Consider the following 24,857-nt stretch of genomic DNA (forward strand, 5'->3'; position numbering starts at 1 on the left):
AAATAGGGGCGGCTGTGACCGGCTTTAAATTTAAAGAGAAACACCCATATGTGCCATATCTCACATGTACAACACAATGTATTAGCCTGAGAAATCTACTAAAAACAAGTAACTATTGCATTTATAAAGGCTAAAAGTTCAAAATAGGAATCAAGCGCTTTTTTACTGAAGTGTCAGCAAGGTGGATAAGCCAGTACTTCAGCACTTTAAATCCATAGGCGTACTGAAAACTACATCAGTCCTTGCAACATTAAGCTCTGAGCATACGCAGTTTGCAACTAAGGCCTGGGTTTTGCTCAGCTAACACCTCTAACCCAGATCCTTAGTCTTGGATCACACTTATCAGATCCACAGTTTGTACAGTAAACACATAGGTAGTCATGAATTTTTATGCCACACCATTGTTGTTAGGGCATTCAGCGGAAAACTGTAACGTCAACCTGGCCCTTGTCCTAAATTAGATAAAGCTTCAAAAACTTCTACCCTTTCACAGGTGGAGGATGGTGGTGCTGCTTAGGCATGGATGGGCAAGAGAAGAGACTCTCTTCTCTTTTCTTGAGAAGGAGCTGGTCTGCTCTAAGTCCTTAAATTCACCAAAGGGACAGGGATAGCTAAAATTGCAATCTCACATGGAGGTAGGGTTACAAAAATCTCCACAGGTTCTGCAAGACATTTGGTAGCTAATCAGCACATCGCAACCAATTATTATTATTGTTAGCCAGGAGATATTATTTCCACAACTCCTGGTTTCCTAGATAAAGATTTCATTGGAAAGCAAGGCAACAGCTGTACAGTTCATTTGTCAATGATTCCTTTTGTCCAGAAGCCAGGTTGAAACTGTTAGGCAACAGGTTGCCCCATAGTCAAAAGTCACAGAACGAAAGTCTTCAGGAAATTCAGGCAAACACTCAAAATCCAAGCTGAATGAAGATTTGTCCAAACTATTCCCTATTAGGCACTGCAAAATTAGAGAGTTGATAAATAAATTTGGACTATAGAGTTAAGAATATAGTTCTAAGTGTTTAGCTTTATCATATTTACCTGACTATGAAAAAAAATCTAGATCACCTAATTCTACATCCATGATCTCTGAGATAGCTACATGGCACAAATTATCTTTCCAGTCCAACCCCATCTTTGTGCAAAACAAGAAAGGATGGAACAGAAAAAATGTCATCATTTCTGAACCTGGTTTGAGTGATGAAGAAATACCAGCTTTTGCACCCAAAATCTACAATATTTATTCTTTCTCAAAATATTAATTAAATAAATAAAATTATTTAGGTTAGTTGCTGAGGTTCCTAAACTTTCATCAGCATTATAAACTTACCTGAGTGTACAGTGTAAAAATAGCAATCAAAAATGTTCTTACACCAAATGATGACCTGCTCTGAAATTGCTATGTTTATATATTATGAGTTACAACTGTCAAAATACTGGGTTGCTGGAAGTTTTGACAAAAGTTTTGCAGGCATTTAATTTGTGCTACTATTCACTGTGCTTAGCTATTTGAGAGACAGATTCAGTAACAAAAATCAGTGAGCAGTACATGAGCAGTCAGCCCCTGCAGTATGCCCCGCTCACTTCAGAAACATTTCATGGACTTTATGTACCAAACACACACCAAACCCACCATTCATGTGCCAAGCCTCTCCATGCAATAGTGAACTGATGATCTGTTGCATTTAGGTTACATTGTGCAAGGGCTGGACATCTCCACGTCTAACGCCCAGTGAAGCCTGCACTGGCACCCATCACCCTGCCCCAAGCTCCTGGGCTCCATCACTGTGTGACACAGCTGCAGTTCCTGCTCCCTTCCAGCCCCACCAACACTGACGACACTGCATCAGCCCTTTAGCCAGTCCCCTAGGTAGAAGCTACCTGAAATATAGATATTAAGCTTGTGTGACTCTCTTCAGCATTTTCTAAGGGCTATCTTAGGCAACCTCATAGCTCCCTTAAGTCCCACACTGAATCACACATTCCCCCTTGGACAGACATGGGTATGTATATGGGGGATGGAGGTACCTAATTAGAAGCTAGAATTCATACAGCACAGCAAAAGACACATTACAGGCTGCCCAAGCATGCAGATTTAGCTCAGTGTCAAAATTTTAGAGTAATTTCATCAGGCTTTAGATTTCATATCTCTTTGATATTAAATATACAGTAATTGGATTATAGCTTGAACAGGTGGCACTAGACAACTGCACAGTTCTTCAAAATCACTTTGGAGCCCCAAGGTTAGTAAAGATTCCACTCAACTTCACTTCCCCTTCAGTGAAATCCAAGTTGCTGAAACACAATTATGCAGCAAATTCAGAAGAGCTACAATACGTGTTCATGTGTATTCAATACATTGACTTCCTTTAAGCTTAAACATTTAAAAATAAATACTAGAGAATTATTTACATTACTTTTTTTCCAGAACACTAAAGAGAAAAACTTAAATATTCATGCATTCCATCCCCATTTTCCATGGAACACTTCCAATATTCATTTTCATTGCTTCTTTAATGTTGGGAAGGAGAAATTAATTGCATTAATTCCTTAATTCGTCAACGAAGGAATCTAACTTTGATTTTTAAGATATGGCAGTTTCCTAATTAATTTTATTTGAGAACTTTCTTCCCTGAAAAAGAACTTCAGGCAAGGTTGTATGTAACTACATGTTTTGCCTTTGTTTGGAATCCTTATAGCACTAAATTTTTTTTTAGCACTTTCAAAGTAATTAACGAAGTCAAAAAGTCTCTCGTGACATCACATTCCAGCCATGCTAAAGTCTCCTGCTTTAATCTCCACTCTCTGAGCCTGAAGTAAATAAGCGGTACTTAGCTTAGCTTGGTGAAATAAATTAGTGCAAGAAAAATCAGGTCCATAATGTGCTTCATTCTGTAGTCTTACGCACTTTCATGAAACTTCATGCCAGTGGTGTACCTCTCCCAAGATAAATGTAACAGTATTCTCTTCAACTGCATCAATGTTAAAATAAAGTGAGGCTGAAAAATCTGGCTTTTTGCCAATTTCAAACAGCACAGAAATATGTTATTCTCATCCACTGCAGGTTTACAAATTTTGCTGTGAGCAAAACATATTTTTGCTGCATCCTTCCCTAAGTAATTTTCCCAGGGTAGAATATGGTTCTTCCTTGAAGAATTTTGCTTTGCAAAAAAACTGCTAGAACTTTTTTTTCTTACTAAAAGCAGTTTTGTGGAGCACATTACAATGAAACACCCTCTCCTAACCACCTAATTATTCTAGCAGCTATAGAAATCAGAGACAGGTAGTGGCAAAGTAACAGTTGTAAATTCTTCCCTAAAGGTTTCTTTTCTCCGCACTTCCCCAGACTGCTGGAGCGCGTGCTAGCCAAGTTGCTCAGAGACATTCACCTGAGGATGCCAGAAGATTCTTCTTTTTGGACTAGAAGTGACTGAAAAAATCATTCTTTTTGGTGAGATATAAAAATTCTCAAACCATCTTTCTCAAGTAGAAGGTATTTATTAGCATTGCACAGTCTAAGCTATTATGTTATTCTTTAGCAACACTGAGACTAGCTCAATGGTCTGGGAAAAGAGAAAAAAACCTTCTGTCTCCCAGCTGCTAATTCACTGCAACCGGGGTACCTCCTGGAGCAGGCCAGTTATATGCCATTCCTTATACAAAATAAGGAGCAGATGTTTTTTCCACTTGTATGTGAATGACATGAGAAAAGACCCTCCTTCATGCTACTGAGGGATTTCTATACTGCAGGTCGTGTTGTTATCTTCAAGCTAGCTAGTTCATACAGTCCAAGTAGCACAGACATAGTAGCACAGAGCCCAGCATGGGCAACAAAAGCCCACAAAATAGAAGGCCTAAAAAATAAAGTAAATATTCAATAATTAGCCCAAACAGAGCTCTTGTAGCTGCTATGGCCAAAGTGCTGCTGGGCCTTAGGCTAGGTTGCTTAAAGCTGATAAGGAATGTCTTAATTTACAGGCCACGTCCTTAGCATTCCTCAGAAGCTCTTTTTCCTTTCTGCTCCACCCTGCTTGGATGCAGACCCAACAAGGCACTGCTCATTTATTTTTTGTATGAAGTTGGCAAAATCATGTATGTCCAGTAGCTAGATTCTTCCTCTATAGCTCTTTCATTCCATGCCAATGAGGAGGTTTTTTTGTTCCCTGATCTGACATGCTGGAAGGTTTGCTTTCTTTGCTTTTTTGTTTAGATTATACAAATTAAATGCAATCAGATCTCATGCTTGTGATCTAAAGTGCTCACCAATATATCACATTTTGCTATGTATAAAGCACTTTACAGATGCAGAGAGAGCAGAGAGTGAAAGGGGTCATCTTCCTCTGTAATAGCTGTTATGGAGGCTGGACTTGGTAAATCAGTGGCTTAACCTATTATAGTAAATAAGATGCTTTTCTATGCAGTCCTCAGTACACAGCCTTAAAATCCTAATACAGGAGAGGTAAATAAAGCGTAAAAATAGTTCTTCTCAGCAGAGCCAAGATGATAAACCTGCTGCATTAAAAAGAAAAAATAAAATCAATTACTTTTTCCCAACTGGTCACTGAAAATAGCACATGTTAATGCATTTCATCGGATGAATAAACATAAGGAAAATGTGGCTAAAAGAAGAATTGAGGGCCAGGGCTCCAAAGCTAACACTGACTCCTGGTTGTCACAAAAATAATCAGTGCTGGTATAGGAGGATGGAACTGCTAAAAGAGAGTTGAAAGCTGAGCTGTGTTTTCTGCTTGGGCACTGGTCTCACAGCCCTCAGAGGGTGTGTTTGGGTTATTTCAGTGTCCTCTTTGTGAGCTGTGAACCTTCTAAGGCTTATTTTTACCTAATTCTACTTCCAACACATGATTTCAAAGGCTTGATCTCAGGCCGACACAGCTGAATGTGCCCATGCACTCACAAATATGGTGACTCTTTATCTTAAATTTAACCTGAGGCCACCAGAATAGCAGGCATGCATCTATGCACTTAGAAGGACTAGCAAGGTTATGCGGTAGAGACCACAGTGAACTTACACACCCTGTACAGTCAGAGTGGGATATTTAACATATGCTCGTTGATGGGTTACATATTCTCCACTGACTTCAGCCTAACTCTGCACTTACCTGGAAAGCCACCCACACACATGTAATAGTATCAGAGCTAAAGTTTAAAACTCATGGTTGACCAGGACATGTTTTTCTTTTATATGATGGAAAACCAGACATGCCCTACATGTATATTGAAACCCAGAAGTAAATCCTTTAAGATACAGTTGCTGAGAATTTCAGGGTTGAATACACTTTGGCAAACTAGATACACACTCTATATATACTCTATGAACTTTCCCCTGCTGAACAAAGTCATGCCTTCCAACTATTTCAGAAATTAAAATACCCCATGCAGGTTATATTAAAACATGTGAAAGTTTATAAAATGTATACACAGTCAAATGCAAAGTCTAGCATCAAATGCAGCATTGAGTTTGCTTAATCAACCACTCAGATCAGGAAATTCCAAAAGTTAATGGTCCATGTTCTTCTCTTCTATAACTCCATTGAAGCTATTTTGCATTCCCAGAACTCACTGACATAAAACATATGAAGCACTTCCATTCTTTTTAATTTATTAATATTTGTGTTACTTAATCTTTGGTTGAGACCAGTAGGAGATTCTATCTGGACAAGTTAACATGATAAAACTGAGCTAAATCCGGTCTGGGTGTATAATCTTTGCATGAGAAACCTGAAATCAAGACAAAGTGGTCCAAAGACCAATGAAGTACTTAACAGCTCAGGAGTTAGATTAATTTCCTATCTCTCCTACAGATTTCCCTGTGACCTTTGGCAAATCACCTAAATCTCCATGTAATATTCATTCATTCCCATATTACTGTATTTAATACAGAATAACTTAATTTCAGCTTGAGCTACTTTATTTCCTTCTGCAAGGACAATGAAATAAGCCAAGCTTGAAGATGGCATCAGTCACGTTTTTTATTCATTTGAACATTTATTTTTAAATCATATCAAAAGGAGCATATCTTTCTCACGCTGTCATAATGTAAGTAGCCCCTACAATGCTTTATGAAAACTCAAAACAGACTCACTCGTCATGGAAAACATCATCTTGAAAGAGCTTTTAGAGAGGCAAGACTGACTTAAATGGGATCAGAACTGAAGTTTGAACACATGAAGGAAATTTGGACAATTATCCCATTGACTTTTCGGTTGTCAGGATGTCACCCAGCACTTGTGTTATGTTAGCTGTGACTGCTACATTGCACATTCATTGGGAAGAAATACACATAAGTTTCCTGAAAAATATTGAAAATTTTTATATCAGTCATTTCCATTGGTTTCTTTTCAGGAAATAAGACAAGAAGGAACCCTTTCTGTTGCATTTTAGTTCCTGACAATCTGTTCTGTTACATTTTCCCCTACTGTTTCAAAGGTTGAGTGGGGAATGCTTAATGGGTTTAGATTTTTTTTTTTAATTTAAAATATATTTTAAAGTAATAATATATAAAATATATTTTTATGTATTTGGAAAATACCTTTTACTTTTCCCTTAACCTAGTTTCCTAGCAAAAAAAGCTGATCAACTCTATTCAAACAAGTCATTTTCTGAACTGCTAAAAGATACTGCCCTAAAATTGCAAATTCTTTACTGTTTGCTTACAGAAGTTAAGCTGAAACATATTGGCAGTGCCAAAAAGCTATAGGCACTGTTGACTTATATCACAAACAAATCTGTCCTAGCATTTTTATTATTATTTTCATGTTTCTTGTTGATTAAGTATTTCATATACCTCCACATATTTCTTTTCACCTCTTCTAAGAGGTAAAATATACATGTGGACTTCTTAGTGCAGACTCTCACTTTTCTCAAATGCAGAATATACTAGCTATATTTAAAGACCACATAATACCTTTCACGCATACTCACAGCTTCATTGAGTTGTATTGTAATATTATGAAATGGATTTATTTACTAAAGGGGGTGGTTTCACAACTGTTTAAAAATATGCCATATGACTGTCTTCTGAAATACGGCAAAACTTCGATATCATAATAATGTTATATACTGAGATAGCCAAAATATGCATATAACATCCCTCTTCACCAAGTATATATGATAGATCTAGTTATACATGCTCTGCTTTCCTTTTCAGAAGCCATTTCTATTCTAGTATAAAAACAGAATTAAAAATGCTGTAAAATAAATGGAAAAAAAACACTGATATTTCTCAGCCCTGAAGTATGAAGTTTTAGAGATGTCAGATTTCACATTCTGTTTGTGCTCAGAGAGATTTTCTCATCTTTAGAATTGTCAACATGTGGCTAAATAAATGTGAAGAGCATTTGCAAGGCTGTCACATACAGAAATAACTGGTTTGCATGAAAATAACTGGTGGAAAACTCTGTTCCCCAATATATCAATGAAATAGGACTGATTTCACTGGAAATCTCATGTACGCTCTGCAATTGAGTTAAAAAAAAAACAGGAATGAAGACTCTGTTGCTTTGCAGATCCGAGTTGCCCCAAGACAGTGCCGCAAATCCAAAGAAAGCTCCTAAATGCTACATTTTATACAGGAATCGCTAATTTAGCAGACAGATGTGAAAAAGCACGTGTAGCCAGAAAACTCCCTAATGACAATACAGGGGGATGGAAAAGAGCACATATATTACAGCTAAGGCCAGTATTCATTTGTGGAAAAAAAAAAATGCACATCATTAATCAAATGAACTTTATGAGAGTTAAGAAGCCCTTGCTCATCTGTAAAAAATTAGCCATCAATAACATTACCGTTACCAAGTTTTAGAATCATCTAACGTATAAAAGCAACTTTAACGTGACCTTTTATTTCATACTTCTTGCTAGGAGCACGTGCTATGCTGTGGGTTCACTAAAGATGTCCCCAGACAGCCCGACTCAGAGACACCTTTGTTAACAGAAGTCTTCTGCTGCTGCTTCTGCAAAGACTGGCAGCTAGGATGGAGCGAGTCCTCCTGGTTCCCAAGCCCACAGCTGTCCACTGGTTCCCCCTATGTGACTTGCAGTGATCTGGAAAAGATTGCTTTCTAGCCACAAAAGAAAAGACAAAGTAACCCCCAGTGTTGGGAACAAGTACCAGAAGTTAGGATTTTTCTTCTTTCCCAAGGAAGTGACCACCTGAGTGTCTGACAGAGGCAAGTTGCCAATGCACACAAACCTCAGTGCCACGCAGGGATGTAGGGTCCCTGGAAATTCCTTAAAACACTGGGATATAATTCCTTATGCTACATGTAAATCGCAAATGAGAATGCTCCAAATTGGCTGGAGATATGGAGAAGTGATAAATGTCACGCCATTCCTGACAGGTTCAGCTATGTCAGTGCTAGAGAAAACGCTTCAGCTTCCCAGATTTTCTCAGCTAAAACTACAGTTAAAGCAGAAATGAGAATGCATAGTTACCAAGATGGCAGTTGACTTATTTAGTCCCCCAAATTGTCTTCCTTTGAATTAAAAGTGCTTTCTGAGAAATAAAAAGACCTAACATTTTTTTGTATTTTTAACTTTAAAAAATAACAGCATTCAAATATTATGATATTCTTTTAGACTGGCTTTTCATTTGCTCATTTTTGTGGTTCTTTAATTATGCGATACATGGCAGTCTCTTAGTCCTTCACTATAATACACCATCTTTCAGAAACAAACATGTTAATTGGGTACACACTTCTGGCTTGTTCAGTGTGTCTAGTCAGCTCCCAAAGCAGTTTCGTATACCACAGGTTCGAATAAAAACATGAAAGCTGTAGTGGACGGTATTTACAAAGGCCATCTTTGGCTTCAGGAGCTAACCTCCTTATGCAAAGTCTCCTGGATACTGCTTTGAAATACCCTCTGCTGAAGCCTCTCTTGCTACCAAGCACAGGTACAGCTTCAGACGAAAAAAACCCAAGCCTAAATTAGCTGTTTTGAACACTCCACTTCTAAACATGCAGGATTTTTTCATTAAGAGATTAAAGTGCAGGTACATTGTAAATTTATCATATGCTCACAGACTGATTGATGTCTTCAGGCTGCCTCCAAACCCTTCTGCAGCTCATGCTCCTCTCACTAACCTCCATGGAAGTACCTACAAAACCCATGTGTATCAGTAGATTCTACCCGGGTTCAAACTCCAGCAACACACAGCCTTCTTGAAGTCTGCAGGATTAGAAAATACTACAAACCTAAAGTTAATCATAGAAAATATAATGCACAATGTATAATGTACAGATCCAATGAATGCTCTAAAAGATCACTCCCGGGTCCTTAAGGTGGACAGACTCAGACTAGCTTCTCGTGACAGTGATAGAAATGTTCCAGCATTCACATTTTGCATACACGTGCAAGTACTCTGTAGTAAGAGTTATGCTCTTTGAAGCATGAATATGAAATAAAGAAGCTTTTGTGGAAAATATGTACATTTTCATCAGTATTTTTCATTGAAATATTCTTGCAGGCTAATCAGAGCCATCATGTAGAACATAAACTCATGCTTCTCTTGCATCTCAGTTCATGAGCTCTGCACAGAAAGGGCTATGGATTCCATAAAAAGCATCAGTCCAGAAAAAGCTCCACATGAGGTAAACTCTGACCTTCTGTCTGGCTCCCAGTGAAATTAAGGGAGTTTTATAACTATGGGCAACTCAAAATGTGGGGGTGATAAAGTCTGAAAAAAATCAATATTTAGGTTAGCAGATAATTCTTCAGAAGGCCCAACACTTTTACAGTTGCCATCCATCTCCACCAGAAAGCAGTTTCACATCGAATGAAGAGCAATAAATCTTACAAACGTACAGAAGCAAGGGGAATGAACTAAGTCTAAAAGCCATCCAAAACAATACACAAAATGCATTCTTGAGAGACAACAGGAATATCTGTATGGTCGTAATCCACAACACACTGTGCCAGAAGTCTGACAACTAAGGATAGGAAGAAAAGACATATGTAAGAGTTCAGACCACATTCATGAAGAAAAGTTCTAAAATGTGAAAGCCACAAAGTCTGTTGTAATAACCCAATTCCCTTATTTTCTTCATGTAAGCCGGTATCATCTGGAGCAAAATGGCTAAAAATGGTCTTCTCTCATTCAACATCTGTTGGATTGTCCAATGATAAAGAATCACTTCAGTCCAGGTTATTCTAATATCTAGATAAGCCACACTCTTAATTTTCTCCAGTACCTGAACAGCATCTGGAAGAGGGAAAATCTATTTTTAGACCTACTTTTTGAAAGCTCATGTTAGTAGAAGTATATCATGCTGCCTTCCAATTTCTCTGAAAAAGATTAAGAAAACAGAAAATTCCCCAGAAATGCCCAGAGATACAAGTCAAGATCTGGAGCCTTACTTATAGGCAACCCATGGAGTAAAGGACTACTTAACACAAGAACAGTTCGTAGGTTCTACCTTTATAAACCTAATGGAAAATTGGGTCATTTTATTTGCACTTCGTGAAATGTAAAAACAATAAATAGTAAAAGAAAAGATTTTAAGAACCTCTTTGTTTGTTTCTTTGTTTTGCATTGTTAATTAACACCAGGAGATGTTAATACTCTATTTGTATTTTATTTTTTTAAGAGTGTGGAGTCCTAGGCTCATATGAGCTGTGACTTTTGGCTTAGGTTGATTAACCTCCCTATTTCTACTATGTTCATTCTCGCTGTCATATCCAAATCCAGTTTTCAAGAGGATGCCAAGTCCTTGATGAAAACAGTCTTTTATGACTAACCAATGACTTTTAGTCCTAACCAATGGACTGCAAGTAAACTGGGCTCATATGGGAATAATCAATCACGGTTTACATTTAGGCCATTCAGCACATTTAATACTCACTCACACGCACAACCTATAAAAAGACATATACTATTAAAAGCATTGTTTTGACACAATTCAAGAAAATATACATTCAAAGTATTCTAGGTCATTTGGACACATCTTTCTCCCTGTGGTGGTTTAAGCCCAGCCAGCAACTAAGCACCACACAGCTGCTTACTCACCATCCCCCAGAGGGATGGAGGAGAGAATCAGAAGAGCTAAAGTGGGAAAACTCGTGGATTGAAATAAAGAGAGTTTAATAGGTAAAGCAAAAGCCATGCATGCAAGCAAAGCAAAGGAAGGAATTAATTCACGACTTCCCATCAGCCTGCAGGTGTTCAGCCATCTCCAGGAAAGCAGGGCTCCATCATGCGTAAGGGTTACTTGCAAAGACAAACGCCAGAACTCCTAATGTCCCCTCCTTCCTTCTTCTTCCTTTACCTTTATATGCTGAGCTTGATGTCATATGGTATGGAATATCCCTTCGGTCAGTCAGGGTCAGTTGGGGTCAGTTGTCCCGGCTGTGTCCCCTCCCAACTTCTTGTGCACCCCCAGCCTACTCGCTGGTGGGGTGGGGTGAGAAGCAGAAATGGCCTTGACACTGTGTAAGCACTGCTCAGCAGTAACTAAAACATCCCTGTGTTATCAGCACTGTTTTCATCACAAATCCAAAACATAGCCTCATACCAGCTACTGTGAAGAAAATTAACTCTATCCCAGCCAAAACCAGCACACTTCCATTAATTTTAACAGAAGAGATGGACCAAATTCGTAGTTGGCTTGCAGTGATACAATTTCACGGAAGTCAGTTGAGTAATATTGATTTACTTTTGCTAGGAATCAGGGTGTAGATCTCCCAAAAAACAATCAGTTTGTGAATCAAAATGATACCATGTTGTAAAAATTCAAAAGTACTCTCTTTTGGTGAAGACATATTGATTAAAAACCCTGAGCTACATCCTTTCTTTCAAATGTTTCATTCTTACTGGTTTCATCATGTATGACCACCAAAATATTTAACTCCCTTTCAAACTGAAAAAAGTTTCATAAACAAGGGCTTCCGGATAAGCCATTTGCAAGTTAACTCACTTAAAAGATTACTGAGAATACTAACATCCTCAGAAAATACTACTGTTGAAAACCAAACTTCCCTCAGAAATGTGTTAATTTTGGTAGTATTTTGTTTCAGCAAAATATGCAAGTATGGTTCGGTAATATCAAATTGTACCAACACTGTAAGAATATTAAATTATGTTTTTATTTACTTTCTATTTAATACATTTTAAAATATACTACAGCATAAAAGACAGACATCAAAATCAAAATGAAAAATCTTGATTCACTAAAAGAGATTTTTTTTAAATGCATTCTTCCATATGCATAAATGTACTGCAGCATAAGGTATTTCTTAAGATACATAGTTCTCAACGTAATTAGTTGGTATACATTTCAAAGTATTTCACCACTAATGGCTTAGGTTGATTAGTGACCCAGATAACATATTTTACTGTACTCCATAAACATAATACAGAGGTATTAATTCATGAGATGATGCAAGCTATCAACAAATCTATGCTCTATTATTCACTGTAACTTTTTGTCTTCAGAGAAGAAGATTTCAACTACAGAAGCAAAGCTATTGTGAATCAAATCTAAATGGGAATATAAACAAGAGTTAGAAAATTCCATGTTTGTCACCTTTTTTCTTTTTTCATCCTTAAATAGCATGCTTTAAAAAAAGAGGTCAATTAAAAACTGTAAAAAACAAAAAAATCAGACCTTCATGCCAGGACAGTTTCTCAAATTACATGATTCTCCGGGACTGAACTACTAGGAGACAGGCACTTTTTCCAGGATACAAGGCAAGACAATTTTTATAAACTCCTCCTTCACCATATGAGAAACATGACGAGATTTCTGAATAAAGGAGAAAACTACAGGAGGACTTTGTGACTGGCTGTTAGAACTGGGCTGAGGTGGAAGATAATGAACTAATCCTTCCATGATGCCCTCTAGGCACATTTTGATAAGAACTACAAATACATGTGTATTAAAAATACAGTACAACCTACAACCAGAAAAATCTGTATTGCTCTGGATACAAATCCTTCACAATGACAATTTTAAAACCTCCCTACTCAAAAACCCTGTTCACAGCTATGAAAGTATTTTGACGCACTGTTGTCTAAACCTACATTGACGTTTATTAGAACATGGGTTGTGTCTCCCTACAGGCTTTAATATCATCTTCTGGTCTTCTTTGATAGAATAATTATAACAATACAGAATTGATGGCATGAAACTAAGAATGTAAAGACTTATGATACCATGTGCTAGAATTCAGTATATATTAGTAGTATTGTATTAAGCCAGTGTGATTTTAGAAAACAGAACCTCAGCGCATGGATTTTTATTTCCTTCTGATAAGTAATATGAACTGGAAAGAATCACAAGGTGAAAGAATGACAAGGTTAAATGCAACATAGTTAGAAAAGAATTCACATTTTTACCCCTTTTCTGTCACCAGGAACAGCACTCTCTTTCACCATGTCTTTCAGGTCTATCCACTACTTATCTTTGACAATGCTCCCTTTCTAGCTACTCACTCTAGTTACTCCAGTCAGGTTGTATCTTCATTTTTCAAATCCTTTTTGCTCCTCATCTGCACAGGTATTAAAGTATGAACATGCTGAACTGTCCTGACCATATTTCTGATGCCACCAACCATCAGTTACTCATTTCCACCCTGTTCTCACTAACTCTTGGCTTTGCCTTTCAGATTCCCACCCAATCAGGAGTATTTCAAGTCCAATAGTTGCTTTTAGTTTCACTGTGGGACAACTAACAGTCTTGCCAGTGGAAGTTATTTTGTGCGCTATTGACTGCAGTTTTGCCAGTTCTTTATATTGCTCATTTTTCTTCATTTATACTTGTGGACAGGCTATTAAATTAATATATGAACTGCCCCTGGTGTGTTCCAACTATTTGCTATATAGGCTAATTTTTCAGGGACAGGCTGGCAGAATTTTCAGGCACTCTAGGAATACACAAAAGCATTGGCCAACAGCATGTTGGGAGAATCACATCTGAATGGTACAGTAAATTATTTGATTGAGGCCCTGTTGTGTGTGCAAGCACAAAAGCAAACAGCATTTCACAAAAAAAGTGTCATGCAGTGGCACCCAGCTGTTCACATGAGACCAATGCAAACAGCTTGTCTCAACTTTCAGGCACCGTGTTATATGGCGGAGGATGCTCCTACCAGACAGTTCACTCCTGCTGTGTCAAAGTTTCCCCACACTTCTCAGACAAGCTGAGTTCATGGATAAGCAACTTGAAACTTACAGAAAATATTTCAGCTACTGGCATGAACCTCCTATGAAATCAAACACACCCAATGTGGTTGGGAAAAAGATTGGTTTAAGACAATGGGATTCCCATCTTCTAATTTACCTGTTCCTATACCTTTCTGCTTGAGAGAACCAACACATATATTAACTGCACAGGTAATACTGTGGAGTTCTGAAGAGCACCTTCAACACAGAGTCAAGTTTACCTATGACAATGCAAAAAGCACATGCACAAAGATTCAACTGTTTACATATTTTGTTCACATATTGTATGAACATGTTATAACTCATATACACATATGTTAATATATTAAGGACCTGCTGCAAGAGTAAAACACTATTCTGGAATACCTTGAATGTTTTTTCCTGCCATAGCCTATGAAGGTTAACTCAGAAAATAGAAAGATAGATACACTAAAGATTTCAGTGTCTTCCTAGCAATGACATTATAGTGGTTCATTTGGAGTGCTAGTGGCAGGATATTGCTTTCAAAAAATTTCCATGGCAATATAGAATTATCGAAGAAATAAGCTGGAAAAAAACCTCTAAAGGCCATCTGCTCCAATTTCTGCTCAAAATAGGGCCCACTGCAAATGCCATCCGCAGGACCGAGTCGTATTGCACAGCATGCTATTCCTATTTAGGTAGAGACGATTCTTAAAAAATTAAACGGGCCCTGGGCATCGGTGAACTATTAAGACAATTCACTCGTTCAGAAAGGATTCTTGTGAGAATGATGGGTCCAGCATCAGTGAAGTTAAAGGACACAAGAATAGCTGAAGTGGTCACCTCCACATCCCATTATTAAGACATGTCAGTCTTAATAAGTGGTCACTCTTACATATGTGCAGTTTTGTGGACTGTGAAAGTCTACGGATATTCTGTGCTGATGTGTTGCAGGTTTCTAAAATGTCTGATGTGTGGGACTGTTTGACTTTTTTAATATATATTTTTTGTTGTTGTGCTTCCAAGCACAGTGGACAGATAATCTTTCTGGTATATTAAGCCTGATTATATTGGGTAAAGGCTGATTTTTTTTCCAGATAAAATACAAATGTAAATATAAATCTGTGTGTAGGCTAATCTGGAGACAAGAAGTATTATTTAATTGTCTTCTGCTAATAGCTTGCTATTTTTTATATTTTAATAAAACATCGTAACACAGTTGTGACTTTTCATCTACTTAGTTAAGTGGATAATAGCACATGCTTTAACAAACATAGACTTTTTTTTAATTACAAATCTGTGCAAGTAAGAATTTGCAGACAGAACAGTAAGATACTCTGCCTGCTAATAACGAGTTGAAAAGCTTTGTAATCTGTAAAATGAGAGGGGCAAAGAACAAAAAAGACCTGCCAAAACAAAACAAAAAACTGCAGGGTGCCTCAAAAAGAGTTGTTTCAGTTTACAGCTGTAATCCTTTTCCTTTTCCCTTCTACATTTTACTATATGTTCTGGTGGCGTGCAGTGATTACCTTCTATAGTGACTAGAGCAATGTATTTCCCTTTTTCAGAGGACCTTTGTTATCTTCTGCATTGTAAAGAAGACCCCTCTGGAGAAAAGGGCATTAAGAGGTAATGAATTTGTCACGGAAAAGACATCACAGAGCAAAGTTGCAATATTGGGGTACTGCTAGAACACTCATTAATCTTATCTTATTATAACTGCTTGAGATATTTCATATGCACCCAGCCTTGCAACCATTTCCTGGACTATATGCTTTTAACACCTTGCTCCTTTCCATGTGTACCTCCAGCACTCCCACTTTTTATCTTATCAACCATGAACTCCTCACCTTTGCCTTCAAGAGCCTGCTCCTGCTAGCTCTCAAGGACTAGCAAAATGTTGCCCACATCTTAAATTCACAGACAAGCATTTTCATATTTCAAGTCCCTGACAGTGGCCAGGCAGCCGGTGCCCCGAGATCACTGCCACACATGCAACTCTGCATTGCCTCACTGTTTCTTTGTGCTTCCTCTGGTTGCAATGGACCTACCAGTTGTGCCTGTTTTGTACTTAAACGTTGCGAGTTGTGTGGTGAAGGATTTTCTTCCTTCTGAGTCTTTGCAGAGCATGTAGTACAGTTGGGTCAGAGACAACTGCTAGTGCAATAGTAACATACAACCAAGTGGTAATAGATAAATATTTGCTCACAAGAAGCCAATAAATGTAATGATTATTGCCTATCCTCTTCTGTAAAAATAATGAAAATTACTTAAGATAGTAAGAGTCACTTTGAAATTTGCTAATAGAATTTTAAAAGCTGATAGGGCTGTCATTTATTTGCTAACATTCCCCTGAATCAAAAATTACTGCTTGTTTTGAACACTTTGATGAATCCAGCCAGTTGTTAATTTATAGGGTTGTCTAGTTTTGAATGGATTTATGTAAGGAAATGCTTAAAAAATGGAAGAACATTTGCAGAAATATTGTCCATAAAGTCTTTATTTGCATTGCGTCCTCTATGGGGAATGTGTAGTGTACTCTGGTACTCGATGATTTATTGCTGTTCATTTAAATCACATTTGCTGAATTCTGAAGGACTTCCGTCAGACATATAGCATTTCTTTTCTAGTCCTTAAATACATGTACATTCACACACAAAAACGCATTGAACAAGGCAAATGTATTAACATTTGTTAGCAGGTCAAACTAAAACATTATCAAGGATGCAGTGTTCTCTTTGACCTGCTAACACTTAAGCAAGCTGCAACAGCCCTGTATAATTCAGATTGTAATATGCTTTACTTAACCTTTGTTAACTAACACATGAAGGAACAGCTTTCCCTTTTAGTGAGGACAAAGCATGGTATTTCAAAAGGGCTTATGTGAGTTGAGAGTAAGGCTCTGTCCACAGTTAAATCCTACATTTGACTGCTGAACCCATTCTTTCCCCTTTCAACCCAAATCCACATGGAAACAACAACAAAACAAAAAAAAAATGGCTGAACTGAAACTACTTTGAATTATTTTCCATACCAAAACCAAAAAATTAAGACATCTTTTCCCATTTGTACAAGATGTTTCCTAGGAGACAAAATGAAACATCTAAATGCACTTGTCAGGAAAGACCAAGGAAATAAAGGACTAGGTTCACAAATCTATTGCAAGATAAGCTGTGCCGGCTTATCCACTAGTTCAGTCACTGGAGCACATCCTATAATGTCCAAACTACGGTTCTTGTCTCTGCTTCTGGGATTTGAAGTCAGACTTTTCTGACAGTCCTCAGCAGGGCATTGCCCCACCAGAGTGCTGTAGAGTACTCCACGGTAATTCTCAGACTGCTCTGAGACCCAGATACACATCCTCATCACCACACTGGAGTGTAAGTCTTCTCCTGGTTCTGTTTCAGGGGTCATTTAAGCACATTGCAACCTGCAGCATCTTCTGCTGCAAGGAGTGTCGGAGCTCTACCCCACAAGAACAAAGTCATCCATTTGGAGGAAAAACTACTTCACTCAGACCCACTCTTTGCCCAACACAGATCTCTTCCATCCAGATTTAGTAGCCCAGTCACCATTCTTACAACTTTTTCTAAGACTTTTGAGCCTCCAAAGCCTTTTCACTGTGGTCTGTGATTGCACTTGACCTTTGTATAGGTAATACAAAGAGAGCAGGGGAAGGAAAGAGTTCTGCCAGATACAGTCTGTCCCTAACAAAAATATCAGTAGAAACAGAGTTACTTTCACCCTCCCAGCATTGTTCCCATATTTTCAGGAAACAGTTTTTTCTCCAAGTCTGCAGAAGTGAGTGGCAGGTGTGTGAGTTATATAAATCTGTGAAAAGGATTTATAAGTGACTGATATTCTATGCACAAAAACTTTAAGTCCTCTCCGCAATGTTGAAAAAGCTGTGCTTCCAAAATTACTAATTATGTCTACTTTAACAATACAAGAAACAGTACGATTCATAAATAGATTTTATTTTTCAAATCAGCTCAGCCACAAGCAGGGTGATCTCACATTTCTTCTTCACTTACCTGGTTTTCCTATGATCTCAGGCAGAGTCACATTCTCCAAGCCCACTGCTGCTTTAAGGAAACGTTTCAGTTTGGATGAAGTATGTGGCTGGCTTTTTCAAGACCCTCTGAGTTTAGACAACCTGGCAATTAGGTCCAGGATTGCAGCAATTAATGATCCCTCAAGGATTGCAGCAATTAATGATCCCTCATCCTGCTTTGTTGGGAGGCCTTTGGGAAGCCATCTTGGCATTTACGATTAAGGGATTGACCAACAGGAGCAGGCGTTATGTGCTGAAGTCCTTAAGCAGATAAAGGCTTCAGCTCATAAGCTTTTCCATGCAGAAATGTTGTAACATGCATGAACAAAAATCCCAAGGTGTCCCCAATTTCAGGTGTCAATCAAGGTTTTCAAACATGGCTCTAAACTGTGTGGCTAAAACCACACAGCATTATACGGGAGCTTACAGCAGCACTGAGGGAGCGTTAAATCCACACCCAATCAAAGACCCTCACATCACCTCCAAGAGACAGGAAGACAACCACCCAGGTGAGTCAAATGAAAAATGTGACATTAACACTAGTAAATGAAACAGCCCAGGGAGAGCTTGGTGGCCTTGAGGCCAGAGGGCACCATTCAGCTCATGTCCCTACAGCTCTTGCGTATTGGCATAGCCATGGAGATTAACCAAACTGCCAAACATACAGAGATAGATCATAAAGACAGCTTAGAGCATGGATAATTTTGATTTCTGCATGACTTCTGCTTACTTGACTACCCTTCACCTCCAAATCACCCTACTTTATCCTTCTTTCCAGGAAGTCAGTATATGGAGATAAAGGAAAGGAGAAATCCAAGCTCATGCTAAATATTTTCTTTAGGCAAGCAGGATGACTCCCTGCAGGTGGAAAGCATCGTCCTGGTAAGTCTAGCAAACCTGGGGGAACATCAGAGATAAAAAGCTATTATCACAGAGGCCTTGTGCCCCGTATCTGTCAGGTGGTTTGGGGGACGTTCTTCCACTCCCTCACTGTAGTCACCCACAGTGCAGAGTGCAGATGTGGCTCTTAATTCAGTTCCACAGTCTATTAGTTTTCCAACACCTTCCCTCCTGGCACTTGGAAGTAAATCAGTCTCCACTCTTAGCCTGTATCCAAATCCCCATGTGTAGAAAAATAGGTCTCCACAGGGTGTAATTTTGAAATGTAAAATGAAGGCTAGAGAGTTCAAATGATCTAACTTGAATGATCTAATGCCAGTAATCTGCTTGAAGAAATGTGTAAGAAATAAAACCCCTGATTTCTTTCCTGTTTTTAACAACACAGTTAATTGCAGGATCAGCAGCCCTGGATGGCTCATGGCATTGGGCAGGAGGACAATTCAAGATACACTTGTCTTGGATCATATCTTTGATCTTCAGATCTAGTCTTGGACCATTCTGGGACTTCATACAAGTTTGCTGACTCGGACAACAACTTCAGAGATAACTCATACTATGACCTAGATGTAGCTCAAAGCACTCCAGCTTGTAGGCAAATTTGATTTTACAGTGTCAGTAAAATGATTCTGCCAGGGAGGACCTCAGAGAAGCAGTGAGATTTCTGCTGGGAGCCTCTGAACTGAAACACTGGGATTTTAGGAGGTAGATGGGAATGAGTGCCTGGGAGGAGATCCTGCAGCTTGAAGGGTCTCGGTAAATTGTGGCCATGGCCTTCCTCTCTTCCCACTGCTCACTGCTTCCCTATAATTTTCTTCCTGCATACAGCCAAACCACTGAAAAGTTAACAAAAAATCACTCCAGTGTGGATGAGAATTGTGAAATAACCTGAGAAACCACCATCTTCTGTTTATTTTATGTTCTTTTCCAGCATTAATCCCCAGGAGGGCTACAGCACAATCTCACTTTGTGATGTAGCCTGTCACTGGCTTGAAAGCAGGCAAAACAAGGAAGGAGGGGGAGGTAAGAGTTGTTGTAAAAAATGAAGATATTTCTCAAGACCCTCCCCTGAAGGTCCTGGAAGATGTTAACATGAGGTCTCCTAGTGGCTAGGGCCAGTGCTGGAGGCAGATTAGCAATAACAAAATAATCTTAGAATAATAAAAGCTGAGAGAGCTTCTGTAACTCATCATGTCCCCATTTTTAAAAGTGCTGATATGAAAGGGCCACTAAAGAAAAGACCTTCCATTTTCTTATTTAAATAAATTTCTTACAAAAGATATCAATACCAAAGGGATACCTGTTTTATTGCCCAAAAGCAACATTTTTTCTAAAGAACTTTCTAAAGTGAATACAGCCATTGGGGAATATACGTTGTTCTATGTGTGAAAATTTTGGTTCACAGTAGACTTAAAACACTCTAACACAACTATTGTTTCCTTCCTCAGGGTGTTCAGAGCAATGGTAATCACATGGAAAGAGAAGGTTTCAATATCTGAAATACAGTCTGTGCTCACAAAGTAAATAGCTTTCTTAGCGTCTACTATCTCTCCTTGCCAACTACCCTGGCTTACTAAGGAAATAATTGACAAAACTAAGCTAAACAACGAAGACTTAAAGGAGAAGACAGACCATCTAAAAGCACATCTAAAAGTCTTTTCAGGTAAATACTGAAATCACTGACAGATCTCTGATATTCAGCACAGCCAGAATTTCCTCCCCTAGCTTTCAGCCCTTCTTCAATATATATGATGACTTATCAAATAACATCAAAAAAAATTACTTAATTTCTTGGTCAGAGCTCCTTATATGTAACATGGGGACAATGACAATATCTATTCTTATCTGTTTCTGTGTTCCTGGTGCTCCATGTATCAAACATCTGTAAACATTTTGTCACCATTACACCCAGTAGTTTACATTCTGAATTTATGCAAGTTTTTTCTTTGGCTTTGCCGGGAATTACTATCCATGAAGAAAAATACAATTCAGAAAAAAAACCTTTAAGGCCATGTGGACTTATTGCTGGAGGTGACTTAGAAATTAAATCTATATTCACATTTCAAGGAAAGGTACAGCACTGAAGAAACTCTCAGAGTGGAGTATGGTGGTTATGCAAGGGTTCCATCCCACAGAAGTTCCCTAGGCAACTTTAGATGTTGGCAACACCAGGGGAGCTTGGTGTGCTGACTGTAAGAGAAACTGTACGGAGCGTGGAGTGGAGCGGAGACACTGTGGCCAGGCTGTGATAAAATGGGAACTGGAAGGTACTATGGAACAACGAGGTGGAGACTCACCCTGATACGTACCTGGTCAAAGACAATGCTACTGTACAAAGATACAATAACCTATTTAGTGTGTGTAATGGTGTGTAGCGGAGTACCTGGGAATGGGCCCACAGTCTGTCACCTTTTTGACAAAATACTGTCCTCGGGTGATGTGCTGGTTTTGGCTGGGATAGAGTTAATTTTCTTCACAGTAGCTGGTATGAGGCTGTGTTTTGGATTTCTGATGAAAACAGTGTTGATACACAAGGATGTTTTAGTTACTGCTGAGCAGTGCTTACACAGAGTCAAGGCCTTTTCTGCTTCTCACCCCACCCCACCAGCGAGTAGGCTGGGGGTGCACAAGAAGTTGGGAGGGGACACAGCTGAGACAGCTGACCCCAACTGACCAAAGGGATATTCCATACCATATGACATCATGGTCAGCATATAGAGCTGGGGGAGGAAGATGGAAAGGGGGGATATTCGGAGTAATGGCATTTGTCTTCCCAAGCAACCGTTACGTGTGATGAAGCCCTGCTTCCCTGCAGATAGCTGAACACCTACCTGCCAATGGAAAGTGGTGAATGAATTCCTTGCTTTGCTTTGCTTCCTTGCACGGCTTTTGCTTTACCTATTAAACTGTCTTTATCTCAACTCACAAGTTTTCTCACTTCTACTCTTCCGATTCTCTCCCCCATCCCACCCGGGGGGAGTGAGCGAGCGGCTGTGTGGTGCTTAGTTGCTGGCTGGGACTAAACCATGACAGGTGAACTTTGCTCATTATAATCTCATTATAATACTAAAAAACACACTTCCATCCCAAAGCTACCCACCTCCAAGGTGCAACCACCCCTCACTGAGCTTGTGCTCTGAATTTTTCTTGGTCTATACCTTTAAAAGCAAAGCAAGAAACTTTAACACCAATTACAACAAAGAAATACATGACTAGAGTCACTCAAGCTCCACCTGTAAAGTAAAAAATAGTATAAAAAGGCTTAAGAGAGGAGGGTTGTTAGGGAAGATACCATCTCAGACCTGCTCTGACATCTGGGATCAGTCGACGGGCTGAACCTCTCTTCCCCCCCAGTAGGGACACCTTTGAGTAAGATTCGAACACTTGGCTATACCAAGTGTTTCCCCGGGAGATTTAGAAACCTCTATAGAGTTGTTTTGTGATTTAATGCATTTGAAGCCAGGCTATGTTACTCATATTCTTGGTACTCATATTCTTGGTATGTGCACATGCTGTGTGGGCAGTAGTTCTATCACTGACAATTCAAAAGAACTTGTGCATCTGTTGCTTTAAAAAACTACACTATTCATTAATCTAGCCGTAAGAGTTCTCATTGAATGCAACCAAATTCCTTAAGGGTGGCTGTGCTAGTTCATGCAACGCAGCTGGACTGAAAGTGTATGGAGTTGCAAGTGCATCCATAATCGCTGGGATTCAATATATACATATATATATATATATATAACACGATCGGACTTGTAATACAGGAAATTAGGCATCACTCAGACTCTAAGCCTAGCCACCCCCAGCCCCTCTGATATCTGAGGACAAGCTGGAACACAAGGGGCTTTATTCTCTGCCAAATTGCTCAGCCCTTTAACACAACAGGCCAATATATCATAATATTTATCTCAATAAAAGCCAACAACTTGCTTTGTTATTGCTGCGTTGCAATAGCTATTTTACGTTCCCAGTTTTAGGTACAAATTGTAACTCTACTGTGAAGTTATGAGATATCTCATTAATGTTTTCAGCCCAAACAAAAGCACATGATTAAAAAAGATATTGTGTACATTAATACTCATAAGATTGATAAGTTTGTTTGGTTCTTAGGTCATAGGTTTTTTTGGTGTCAGTCTCTTTATGATGTTACTAAATATTCAGCACCTGTATTTTTTTAAAAGGAATATGTTATCCTTAATTGCTTCTCTGCCTTCTTCTCTATGGTTGAAAATGCAGTAGCCACTATATGCTAGCCAGCATTTTACATTACAACTGTTCTTTTAAGGTCACTACACCCTCAAATACCCTGGATATCAGCTCAATCTCCACAACATGTTTGAAGGGGAGCATGAGAGAAGTGGGAAGGTATATTTCTAATATTACCACCTTCCCCCTTTTCAAAGGCATGAATACGCATTTCTGCTTTTAAGATGTGCAGTGTGAATCATCGCTTTAATTCCTCAGCAGATCTAGCCCAGGATGGACAGGCTGAGCTTGAGCACTCCAAAGACGTTATTAACAGTCCAAGGCAACTGCCTCAGTCCTGGCTTCCCTGTTTCTCCTCGCTGTGCAGGGAAGGAACCAAGTTGCTGGGGGGAGTATCTTTGCTATACAACTTCACCTGTCATGGGTTTGGCACCAACAGCTACAATATCTCCAGCCTGAACCTAAGACTTTCCAACAGGCACATGTCAATAATACTTTCCCGTGAGAAAATACATGTTTTTCTTTGCGGTGGGAGGTCTCTTATTATTGTATTAAAGTTAGACTATTGCACAATTTTGATTTCAATGTATGTTTTAATCAACTGCTTCACTCTGATATTGCTTAAAGAAAAAAAAAAAAGCAGGAATATAATTTTCTCTTTAAATCTATCATCAAGAGCACCAACTACTGTCTTAATAAACTTTTGTTGAAAACACAAGTTTTGCCAATCTCAGAGGCTCTCATCTCTGAGGTACCTTGAACTAATTAGTAATTTAGCAGGAGTAGAGGGAAAAAGTTCACTTCAGGCACTTTGGTAGACAGAGTCAAAGAACAAAGTTCCTTCATCTGTATTAATACTTTAAAAAATAGAATGAATGACCTGAAGCTAAGACATTACCTGGGATGATTTTATGGAGACAGTGTTTAATCTGAACACATTTATACACTGAAAATATTTAATGAACTAGGAACCTAATTACTTTTCTTTCACTAGAAGAAAAACAATATTAATAAATAAGTAATCTTAAAGTACATATTATAACAAAGCCAGTATTAGACTCATCAGGATCTCAGACAGAGGCTAAAGCGTGGCAGTATCTGCCACCCACCAGTGAAATGGGTGATGCATACTGGTACATGTTCTGGCCAAGTCCATCTCCATTCCCACCGCAACTGAAGGCAGCCACAGTGTTTGCCCCAAAGCCCTTTTCACTGCTCTGTTTCACTTGTTGCTGTCTTACTGATGGGGGTTCTGCTTATTTTCCTAGCGAAATTTGATGATTCCACTATGAGAATATTTTGTTTTCAAATGCATAACACAGGTCCATGACATTTCCAAAGCCAGGGTGGACAACCCTTTGTATGGTTCTCAAGCAGAGCTGAAAAGGATCAACTAATTCAGACATATTCAAGGGAAGAGAACAAAATCCTCATTTCATATATACCCACCTCCCAAATCAGTTTATGGCTAGTAGCCCTGAATTGTGACAATCTGTACCCTCTAAATCAAAGTTGTATCAAATTAGGCATCTATACCACAGCCCAGAATTGTACAAC

The sequence above is a fragment of the Gavia stellata genome, chromosome 6, assembly GCF_030936135.1.
Source record: "Gavia stellata isolate bGavSte3 chromosome 6, bGavSte3.hap2, whole genome shotgun sequence".
In the NCBI taxonomy this organism is placed as follows: domain Eukaryota; kingdom Metazoa; phylum Chordata; class Aves; order Gaviiformes; family Gaviidae; genus Gavia; species Gavia stellata.